Source organism: Apium graveolens, chromosome 2 (genome assembly GCF_009905375.1).
Source record: "Apium graveolens cultivar Ventura chromosome 2, ASM990537v1, whole genome shotgun sequence".
Classification (NCBI taxonomy): Eukaryota; Viridiplantae; Streptophyta; class Magnoliopsida; order Apiales; family Apiaceae; genus Apium; species Apium graveolens.
In genome coordinates this window covers 149,830,774-149,842,063 of record NC_133648.1, presented here as the reverse complement: position 1 = coordinate 149,842,063, position 11,290 = coordinate 149,830,774, and the positions used below count along the sequence as shown (strand labels likewise).

The 11,290-nt window shown below is 36.0% G+C and overlaps 1 long non-coding RNA gene and 1 other non-coding gene across 2 annotated transcripts; one reads left to right on the top strand and one right to left on the bottom strand.

Moving 5' to 3' along the window:
* Positions 1 to 443: 443 nt before the first annotated feature.
* On the top strand, positions 444 to 994 carry LOC141706488 (uncharacterized). The gene is made up of 3 exons (XR_012568846.1): positions 444 to 554; positions 652 to 762; positions 845 to 994. It is a non-coding gene; the product is annotated as an uncharacterized LOC141706488 (long non-coding RNA).
* Positions 995 to 2,872: 1,878 nt separating this feature from the next.
* Positions 2,873 to 2,979, bottom strand: LOC141709687 (small nucleolar RNA R71). Its single transcript, XR_012570252.1, has one exon. It is a non-coding gene; the product is annotated as a small nucleolar RNA R71 (small nucleolar RNA).
* Between the last annotated feature and the right edge of the window lie 8,311 nt (positions 2,980 to 11,290).

Below are 11,290 nucleotides of genomic sequence, written 5' to 3'. Positions count from 1 at the left end.
ATATATGTGTTGTGTTGCTGTTAATAATAAAATAGGTCATTCTGTAACAACTCCGCAATCAATGATTGATCAAAGCGTGACACTAGAACAAGGTATTTGTATCATTGTTTATCCGTCTGATTCTTTTTATACGTGCATTTATAATTATGACTTGAAGTTTCTATTAACTCAGGAATAAGACAGTTTTCGAAATGTGTTTTGCATAGCGGAGTTGCAGTAAATTTGGAAAGCAATAGAATGACATCAGAGTACAATAATGGTATCATTCTTTATCCATTCTGATTAGTATTATACATTTTTTGCAATTTTGTTTTCGATCATTTATTATATTTGTTGTGTTGCTGTTAATAATTTAGGCCTAATATATTGTTAAGATCATCAATAGGTAAAATAAGGATGGATTTTACCCATTACTACTAATTGACAACTTCATGCAGGTACTGTTTCATCTCAGTTTACACGTTTAAAACAGCAGCCACAAAGTGTTCTAAAGAGTCCTCTTTCAATATTTGATGAAAGTATATCTCCTAATATTTCAGCAGCCTCAAAATCAGGTTAATTTTAAAATAGTTTGAACAACATCTTATTCAAGCCTATTAGGATATGTTGGTCATGTTTCATGCTTCCATTTATTTTCCATCTTCTATGTAGTGCGAAAAGTAAGAATTCGTTCAAAGAATTTGAACAAACAAGATCTCCGTGTTTTTCGTAACACCTTATCAGATGGAGAAAGCAATAGAATTACACCAAAGCACAATAATGGTATCATTCTTACTCCATTCTGAGATGTATTATACCTTTTTATAATTGTGCCATCAATTTGCCTATATCTGTTGTGTTTCAGCTAATAATATAGGTCATCCAATGAGCACTCCTCTATCAAGAACTGATGAACGTGTGCCGCCTAATATATCGTTAAGATCGTCAAGAGGTAAAATTTAGTTGGATTTATTTCATGATTACTATTTTTAACATCTAATTGCCAGAATTTATAGCGGAGACATGCTTCAAGTGGTATTTCATCTCAGAATTCACGGTTAACACAACAGACGCAAAGTGTTCTGCAGACCTTGATAAGTGAATTTTATATCCACTTGGAACACTTTATTACAAACTTAAATTGGTGTTTTGGACTCAAGTTGTTGGTATTTTGATGTGTTTTTGTGTTATTGCATTTCATGTATCAGTTAAATGAAGAAAAGAGCTTTTAAAGGAAATATGATAAAAAGTGATCAAAATTGGAAGCCAAGGCCATTGTCAAGTTGTAGAGAATCTCAATAGCTTCGCGTGGGTAGTTGAATCGCCTAATTGTGACGAGTAGAACTCAAGTTATGGCCAAAACAAGATTCATCGGAAATTTTTCCAGACAGGAGCTGAGCGGCCGCCCAGGAGAGCTGAGCGCCCGCCCGGAGAGCTGAGCGGCCGCCCAAGGCGCGGCTGGTCGCTGATTTCGCTGAAAAAGCCTTTTTTGAGTGGAATTTGACGATTTTAAGGGTCCAGGTCCACTAGGGGGGTATATATACTTAAAAAAAAGGGTTTTCATCATCCGGGAAGATTGGGATACCAAGGAGAAGACCTAGAAGCACAGAACAACTCCGAAAAAGAAGATCTTGTTTTTAACTTATGATTCTTTGAATTAGTTGTAACTTTGGATGCTCGTTTTCGTTCTTGTTGAACCTAGATCTCGTTTATTCGTACTTTAATTATTATTCAGTTTATTAAGACCTTGTTTTATACCATGCTTTTATCAAAACCCATAGTGACGATGAGTTCGATTATGAACTAATCGTTGTCATGGGATTCCAGCGGATTTATTTATGGATTTCAATAGTTTATTGTTTCGATATCTTGGTGTGTGGTGATTGATTGATATCCTAGTATTGGTTGTGCTTATCCGTCTTATGTGCGTAGCTAACATATAAGATAGCGTGTTAATCTCTATTGAAGCGAAAGTGAATATAGAGGTTTAGAATGGTACTCGTGCAACGAAAGTTGGCGTTTATCAGTTTCGTGTTATCTGATTAGTGTCATCACCATCACATGCTAAGGTTAAGAACAATAAGGCTATTGAATGGAGTATTTAATGAAGTTAGAATCCCATGTTTGTCATATATATTAATTCAACCATTCTTGTTCTCTTATAATTGTTAGTTTAATCTCTTAGTTTAATAAAAACCCAATTTGTTATTTGTCTTAACATTGAGCAATAACCATACATTGTTGCATAGGTGCATAAATTGAACTTAACCTAAACCAGTCTCTGTGGGAACGAATCTGATTTATATCTTATACTACTTGCGAACGCGTATACTTGCGTGAATATTAGCGCGTATTTTCGCCCTAACAAGTTTTTGGCGCCGCTGCCGGGGACTCAGTGTTAATTTTTAGTTTATGTGCTTGTCATCATTGGTCGTTAAAGTTCACTGAATCGGATTCTTTAACTTTCACGGTTTATTTGTTTGTGTTTCAGGTACTCATTACAATGGGAAATCCAGCAGCACGAACGGGAGACTTAATGGATTTTTCTCAACCCAAGATCAATGACATTCAATCTAGCATTATCAGGCCATCTATCACAGCTAATACCTTTGAGATCAAGCCTGGCATAATTCAATGGGTGCAGAATTCAATCCAGTTTGGGGGTTCTTTAACGGAAGATCCCAATATGCATATTAGGGATTTCATTGAGATCTGCGACACCTTCAAGTTCAACGGTGTTTCTGAAGATGCTGTGAAGCTGAGACTGTTCCCATTCTCTCTGAGGGATAAGGCTAAGAGCTGGTTACACTCTCTACCAGCTGGTTCGATTACTTCTTGGGAAGATCTTGCTCAGAAGTTTCTTACTAAATTCTTCCCTATGGCGAAAACAGCTGCAATCAGGAATGCTCTTACTCAATTTACGCAGCAATCAGGAGAATGTTTATATGAAGCTTGGGAGCGCTACAAGGAGATGCTTAGGAAGTGTCCTCATCATGGAATGCCTGATTGGATGAACATCAATTGTTTTTACAATGGGTTGGGAGCACAGTCCAGAACCATGCTCGATATAGCAGCAGGTGGAGCATTATGGGCAAAGAGCTATGAAGAAGCTTATGATCTAATTGAACTGATGGCTGCTAATGAATATCAGTATCCAGCCCAGAGATTACCAGAGAGCAAGGTAGCAGGAGTTCTTGAGGTGGATATAGCTACGGCTATCACTGCTCAACTAAAGGCGTTGTCTATGATGATCGATTATCTGGTTAACTATGGTGTTAAGCAGATAATTAGTGTTTGTGAGCTGTGTGTAGGTCCGCATGTGACAGAGAAATACGCTATATCTAGTGAATCAACTCAGTTTGTGAGCAACTTTCAGAGATCGCAGCAACCAGTTCCAGACACTTATCATCCTGACAACTGGAATCATCCTAACTTCAGCTGGAGCAACAATCAGAATGCGATGCAACAGCCGTTCCAGCAGTTTGGAAATAAGTTATTCAACCCTCCTGGTTTTCAGCTTGTACCAAAACAGCAATACAAATTCAACGACAAAATCATGATGCAGGTCTATCTTCGAATGAAAAATCTGAATTGGAGGAGTTGAGGCTTATGTGCAAAAACTAGGCTTTTATATGCCAAAGCCAGGCTATTTCTATCAAGACTCTAGAGAAATAAATAGGGCAAATTGCTAATGCCTTATTGAATCGACCACCAGGAACGTTTCCTAGTGATATAGAAGCCAATCCAGGCAAGAGGGAAGTTGAAGAACAGGTGAACGCCATCACCTTAAGGTCTGGAAAGGTTACAATCCCCCAAATTCAGCAAGGCGAAGAGCCTGAAAAGTCTCAAGTTCTAGAATCTGAAATTTTTGCTGAAGAAGATGTGCAGAAGGAAGTAGAGGTGGAATCAAGGAAGACTACTGTAGAACACACTCCTCCTGAGGGTAATACAGGGGAGAAACATATCTATCATCCACCTTCTTTTCCTAAGAGGCTGTAAAAGAAAAAGCTGGATAAGCAGTTTGAGAAGTTTTTGGAGGTGTTCAAGAAACTTCATATCAACATACCTTTCACTGAAGCTCTTGAACAGATGCCTAGCTATGTGAGATTTATGAAAGGTATTCTCTCTCGGAAAGTGAAGCTCGATGACTTAGAGATTGTTGCTCTCACGGAGGAATGCAGTGCTGTGCTGCAACAGAAGTTGCCTCCGAAGCTTAAAGATCCTGGAAGCTTCACTATTCCTTGCACCATCGGAAAATTATCGTTCGACAAGTGTTAATGTGATTTAGTAGCTAGGATCAATCTGATGCCCTTATCTATCTTCAAGAAGCTTGGTCTGCCTGATCCGAAACCGACATACATGTCATTGCAACTAGCTGACCGTTCCATCGCTTATCCACAAGGTATAGTGGAGGATGTCTTGGTCAAGGTGGATAAACTCTTCTTCTCTGTTGACTTTGTAATTCTTGATTTCGAGGAAGATAAGAAGATCCCCATCATCTTGGGAAGACCATTTTTGGCTACAGGCCGAACTATGATCGATGTGCAAAAAGGAGAGCTTTCGATGAAGGTTTACGATCAAAAGATCACTTTTAATGTGTTCAAGGAAATAAAGTTACCCACAGCTAAAGATGAGTGCTTTAAAGTAGAGCAACTGCAGGTTTTGAATGCACCTCCGTGGAAGAGGAAGTAGGATATGCCATTCGATTCTCTTGGGTTAGCAGAGCTGAAAATTTCTCAGGAGCGTTTTGAACCATTTATTCAAGAAGCTCACATACTTGAGCTCAACCGAAAGCCAGATCACTTGAGTTATTCATTCTTAGGTGCACCCCATGATAAGGGGTTGGGATATATTTTTGATGATGTAGAGAGTGGCTGGACGGATCTTCCAGTGCCTACAGAGGGTTCTTCTCATGTGCAGTAGGCAGTTGATAGGACTGGTGTTGGTGATGCCCAGTATAGGCAATTGACTAGACGTATGGAGGCCATGCATGACATTCAATGTCATTTTGCTGAATATTTGACACACGCTCTTGGTACTATTTTCCGAGACACTAGTGGCGAGGTTGATTGGCTGCCTGATCCTCCACCCGAAGAGGGTGAACTTTCCGATGACTAGGTATGCCTGAAATCCTTATTATTACCTTCAATGAGGACATTGAAAATTTTAAGTTTGGGGGTGATAATGTAAGGATTAGTAGTGTGTGTGTCCATATAGATTCATATAGATTCATACTGCATGTTTAGTTGTAGTTCATTCATATTTTTGCATGATTGTTCATTTAGGACATATTTGTTTGTTTCATGTGATTTCATATAGTTGTATTTGAATGCATATTTAACATGATCCCTTAAGATGAACTATGATATTTGATAAGTTGATGTTGATTTCAGTGTGATGATGACGAATAGAGGGATGTTTAAATCTTAAAGAATTGATTTGCATGCCAGAAACAAATATTTTCACAAATTCTTATAGGGATGCTTTTGATCTAGATCATGATCATACTTGTTTGTTATTAAGATTTAATCACTTGGTTATATTTAGAATTTGTGATATTCTCGTAATGACTTAAAAATACTGATTTTTTTTATCTGGAGAAAAATTTGGATTTCATTGCTAGTTGTTGTAAGGCTAGGCATCAAATGGCTAGTAGTCGGCTCATATTTTTTTGAGTAGTCTAGGGTTGAATGAGATGGAGCGAAACACACTCATTCAGAAATTGTTGAAAAAAAGAAAAAAAAAGAAAAAAGAAAAAAAAGAAAAAAAGAAAGAAAGAAAAAAGTATGTGTTTATGCATAATTGATCAAGAGTGAGCTCTTTAATACTCGAGTTATTAAGTTCTAGGGGACTTTGTGCCTAATGACCTAAGGCTTTTATAGTCTGGGATCCGCTAACCTAACGCTCGCTACATGGGTATTATTGCATAAGTCTTTTGGGACCTCATTCATTGCACGGTCAAATAAGCATCTTTGCTATGTGTTCAATAATAGTGTGAATCTTTGTATAACTCTAGTAGAAAGGAGGTGTTGTGAGTCATAATGCGTTTATTGTCTATTCTGTTTATAAACTTTTGATTGTTTCGATGATAGATAAGTTATGGTTATTGATCTGATATCGAGAGTATATTTGTTAAGCATCCACACACGCACGTTTCTGGTTTGTGAGTTGGTTTATGGGATTTATTCAAACTCTGTTTCAAGTTATTGCATTCTTAGAGGCATTGGCTTATTCATTTGGTTATGGTTATTCTGAGGGGATCGATTGCATTATCATTTAGTTGCATTCACGTAATGCATTAGGGTTGTTTTGTAGTTTTGTGTCTGTTTATGCTTGAGGACAAGCATCGATTCAAGTTTGGGGGTGTGATAAGTGGATTTTATATCCACTTGGAACGCTTTATTACAAGCTTAAATTGGTGTTTTGGACTCAAGTTGTAGGTATTTTGATGTGTTTTTGTGTTATTACATTTCAGGTATCAGTTAAATGAAGAAAAGAGCTTTTAAAGGAAATATGATGAAAAGTGATCAGAATTGGAAGCCAGGGCTATTTTCAAGTTGTTGAGAATCTCAATAGCTTCGCGTGGGCAGTTGAATCGCCTAATTGTGACGAGTAGAACTCAAGTTATGGCCAAAACAAGATTCATCAGAAATTTTTCCAGACAGGAGCTGAGCGCCCGCCCAGGAGAGCTGAGCGCCCGCCCGAAGAGCTGAGCGGCCGCCCAAGGTGCGGCTGGTCGCTGATTTCGCTGAAAAAGCCTTTTTGAGTGGAATTTGACGATTTTAAGGGTCCACGTCCACTAGGGGCGTATATACTTAAAAAAAAGGTTTTCATCATCCGGGAAGATTGGGATACCAAGGAGAAGACATAGAAGCACAGAACAACTCCGAAAAAGATCTTGTTTTCAACTTGTGATTCTTTGAATTAGTTGTAACTTTGGATGCTCATTTTCGTTCTTGTTGAACCTAGATTTCGTTTATTCATACTTTAATTATTATTCAGTTTATTAAGACCTTATTTTATACCATACTTTCATTGGAACCCATGGTGATGATGAGTTCAATTATGAACTAATCGTTGTAATGGGGTTCTAGCGGATTTACTTATGGATTTCAATAGTTAATTGTTTCGATATCTTGGTGTGTGGTGATTGATTGATATCCTAGTATTGGTTGTGCTTATTCGTCTTATGTGCGTAGCTAACATATAAGATAGCGTGTTAATCTCTATTGAAGCGAAAGTGAATATAGAGGTTTAGAACTTGCCATGCTAGCATAAGTTCATGTATTTTATGCATGATTTGTGGGTAACTCTAACCGTTTTACTTGCCCTATGTAATCAAGATAGATAACTTGTGCTTAAACCGTTATGTTGTCAAATTCTATAGACATATAGGGTCTCAATATAATTGGTGCCTATTCAGCTTCTATCTCTTTTGTGGATGTCTGGTAGAATGGTACTCGTGCAACGAAAGTTGGCGTTTATCAGTTTCATATTATCTGATTAGTATCATCACCATCACATGCTAAGGTTAAGAACAATAAGGCTATTGAATGAAGTATTTAATGAAGTTAGAATCCCATATTTATCATATATATTAATTCAACCATTCTTGTTCTCTTTTAATTGTTAGTTTAATCTCTTAGTTTAATAAAAACCCAATTTGTTATTTGTCTTAGCATTGAGCAATAACCATACATTGTTGCATAAGTGCATAAATTGAACTTAACCTAAACCAGTCTCTGTGGGAACGAATCTGATTTATATCTTATACTACTTGCGAATGCGTATACTTGCGTGAATATTAGCGCGTGTTTTCGCCCTAACAGACCTCTCTTGCAGAAAATCTTGAAAGCCACATAATTTGTTCAGAAGAACCTAATGGTATAATTCTTGATATATCTCATTTTTTTGATTCATCTGTTATAAAATTGCTTTTGAAATTGTGGATTTTGTGGGAATAGTTGCAGCAATGAACAATAGATCTATGATGTAGCCTGTTACGGTAAAAAAATCACAATCGTGTCTTCCGAGTTCTCTATCAAGATTTGATCAAAATATATCTCCTAATATTCCATCAAATTCAAAATCAGGTTAATTTTCATTACTTTTATTAACTTCTTATTTCAGTCTATGTATGAGTGTTTATCAGCGCAGATGCTAAAATATATTTCCCATCTTCTATGTAGTGCATAAAGTTAGGATTCGTCCAAAGAATTTAAACAAAGAAGATCTCGGTGTATTTCGTAGCCCCTTACCAGATTTGAGAAAAATATTCGGACAATGTACGTCATCGCCTAATATTCAGTTTTCTTCTGCAACTAATACATAGTCATCAGGTAATTTTTTAAACAATAAAATGTAATTCCGGATGTATCAGTTGATTACGAAATTATGTCAAATTCTAAAAATTCCAGTATTCTGAAAAATATTTTTTCAGGAATGTATTCCTCTTCTCAGACAGCTAAACAAAGTAAAAAACAATTTCAACGCATAATATCGCCAAACGTTCCTATCAAAGGTATCAAATTTTGCGGCTTATTCCTGAATTACAAAACTCTGAAGGATTATTTAAACAATGTGTCATGTTTAATACTCTGCATCTACTAATGTATATCATGCAGAACATAATAGTAAAAATGCAAAAAATCAGAATATTAACAGTAGTGGAAACAGTTCTCTCATATTCTCAATTCCTGAATCCTGTGTGACAACCGTTCACAAACAAAAAGGTGTCAAAAAGAAAATTGTTGCTGACAGTGAAGAAGAACAGAATCATTCAAAAAAGTTTTATGGAAAACTATCACCAGGTCCTTCGTCATTCAATACATAAAAATGTAAAAAGTATATTTGAAAAAGGTGAAAGTTCTAGGCAAAAAAAATTTACTGAATGAGTTCAACGATGTTGATGACAATGTTACCATCGAAAGTGATACAACATGTGGAGGTATTAATTATTTGTTTTCGAATAATTTATTTAATTCTGCAGGACATTAATAATTGTTTTACTGTCTAAAACATCACATACTTTTGCTCAATGATGATTTTTAAAAATTTACATTTTTTGCGACAGACACGGCAAGTGATATTGAGGATATTGATAAAGAATATTTGAGCAATAATCATTCTATGTGGGACGGATACTCTGATCTTGGAGCTCCTGATAAAATCTGTTCGAAGTATGATGTTGTCATGTAGAATCACGAAAAAAATAATAAGAGTTCTCCTAATAAGCCACCAACATTTTCTCTTTATTGTAAAAATGGTCAAGTCGTACTGGATAAGGAGAAACAGCCTCCTGAACCTCTGGCTACTCTCCTTACTGGTGGTGTTCATTTTAAGCATTTCAAACAAAATATAAGGTTTTACAACTGCATGTTTGCCATGAGTTCTACTGGAGGAAAAATTGACCATTTAATAAACAGAGGTGGTGCGCCATATTGCTTCAAGGTCCAAGGTGTTAATTACCACAATATAGGAAGTCTGGTCCCAACTGATGATAACACTCCAAAGTTTTGTTAGATTTATATCTATGACACAGAGGACGATATCAACAACATGATCAATGCAGTTAATGGTGGCAGAGATGTTGTTAATGAAGAAATTGTACAATCTTTGTTGCATATGTTGGATGAGCATAACAGGTTGGTTAAAGGTTTTCGTATGGCTCACGAAAGGGTTAGGCAAAATGCAGTAGATGAGTTTAAATTGGTTCTGATTTCATCAAGTTCAGCAAGTGGCCGACCAAATCACATTGCTCCATCAAATGAGGTAGCAGGATTGATTGTTAATTCTCCTTATGCAAAAGGCTGTCGAGATACTATCATTGATTATAGAGTTAACGGATTACAGAGGATTTTTTAGACCGATCCACGTTTCATGCAACTTCAATATCCATTACTTTTCCCTCACGGAGATATTGGATATTACCGTGAGATCCCATTAAATAGACCTGTTAAGCATTCTAAGAGAGATGTAGAAGTTACCGAATCTGAGGATCCTGACGAAAAAGGTGCTAGAGAGTATATTACAATGAGAGAGTTTTATAATTATAAACTTATGATACGTCTTTCAGAAGGTACAAACTTTCTATTTAACAGAAGTATAATTTCTCATTCAGCTGTTCAACTTTGTGATAATTAGTTTATATTCGATTTATTTATACCTTCTACTGTAACAGGTTTGTTAGGTCACACACACTGTAGAAGGGGGTTGAATACAGTGTATATCACAATCAAATCGAATTCAAAGAACACAAGTAACAGAAAACAAACTTTATTAAACTCTGTTACAATGTAGAACTGTCCTATCTCAGTGATGAACAAATATCACGAGAGCTGCTAGGGTTACAATGAATAATATCCTCGATAATGATAACACATATAGTGTAAACCCTATGTCTGTGTTTATATATCACACAGTTACAAGATAATCGCTAATTGATATGGAATATAATTCTGTTTCATAAAATATATCAATCAGTTATCTTTTCTTCCAAGTATTCCATTCTTCACAGAATTCCTTCTTCATGCATATCTCTTCTTATATTTGTCTTGATCTTATTTCCTTTCAATCAGCCGTCTTCCTTTTCTGAAAGTATCCTTTAAGTCCTGATATTATCTCCTGATATTATCTCCTGATAAATATCTCCTGATAAATATCTCCTGAACCTTAAGTACTAATAACTTAAGTTCTGACTTCAGTATAAGTGCTGATTTCAGTTAAGTACTGATTTGTCCTGTTTAAGTAAGATATGAAAACAAAACATAAATCATATTAGACATGACATTATCAAATATATCTAACAATCTCCCCCAACTTGTAAATTAGCATAATATACAAGTTTAACAGATATTTGATGATGTCAAAAATATTAAGTACAAATGCATGAAAATTTGACTAGATAACTACAACTTACAGTCCTTAAAGCTTTACCAACTTTAACTTCTGATAACAACTTCAGTCTGTATACATATCAGAATTTGAGCATTTGTAGATCTTGACTTGGCTTCACTTTCTGATCTCTTCGATGTCAGGAGTTGTTCTGAGATTGTTCTTTAACAAACATCTCTCAGCATATCTGAGTTCATCAATCATCCTCCTTTTAGCATCTTTGAGTTCTGCAGTATCTTCACCAGTTTGGAAGATAACATATATGAGATCATTAATTTTTGCTTTTCTCAACTCCTGATCTAGTCTTATGACATAGGCTTTGTCAGACTCTAGATTGAATTCAAGTCCCTTAATACCAAGATATGTTCTGATCTTCGCAGTATTAGGCTTCATATCAACAATATCACCCTTGTGATCT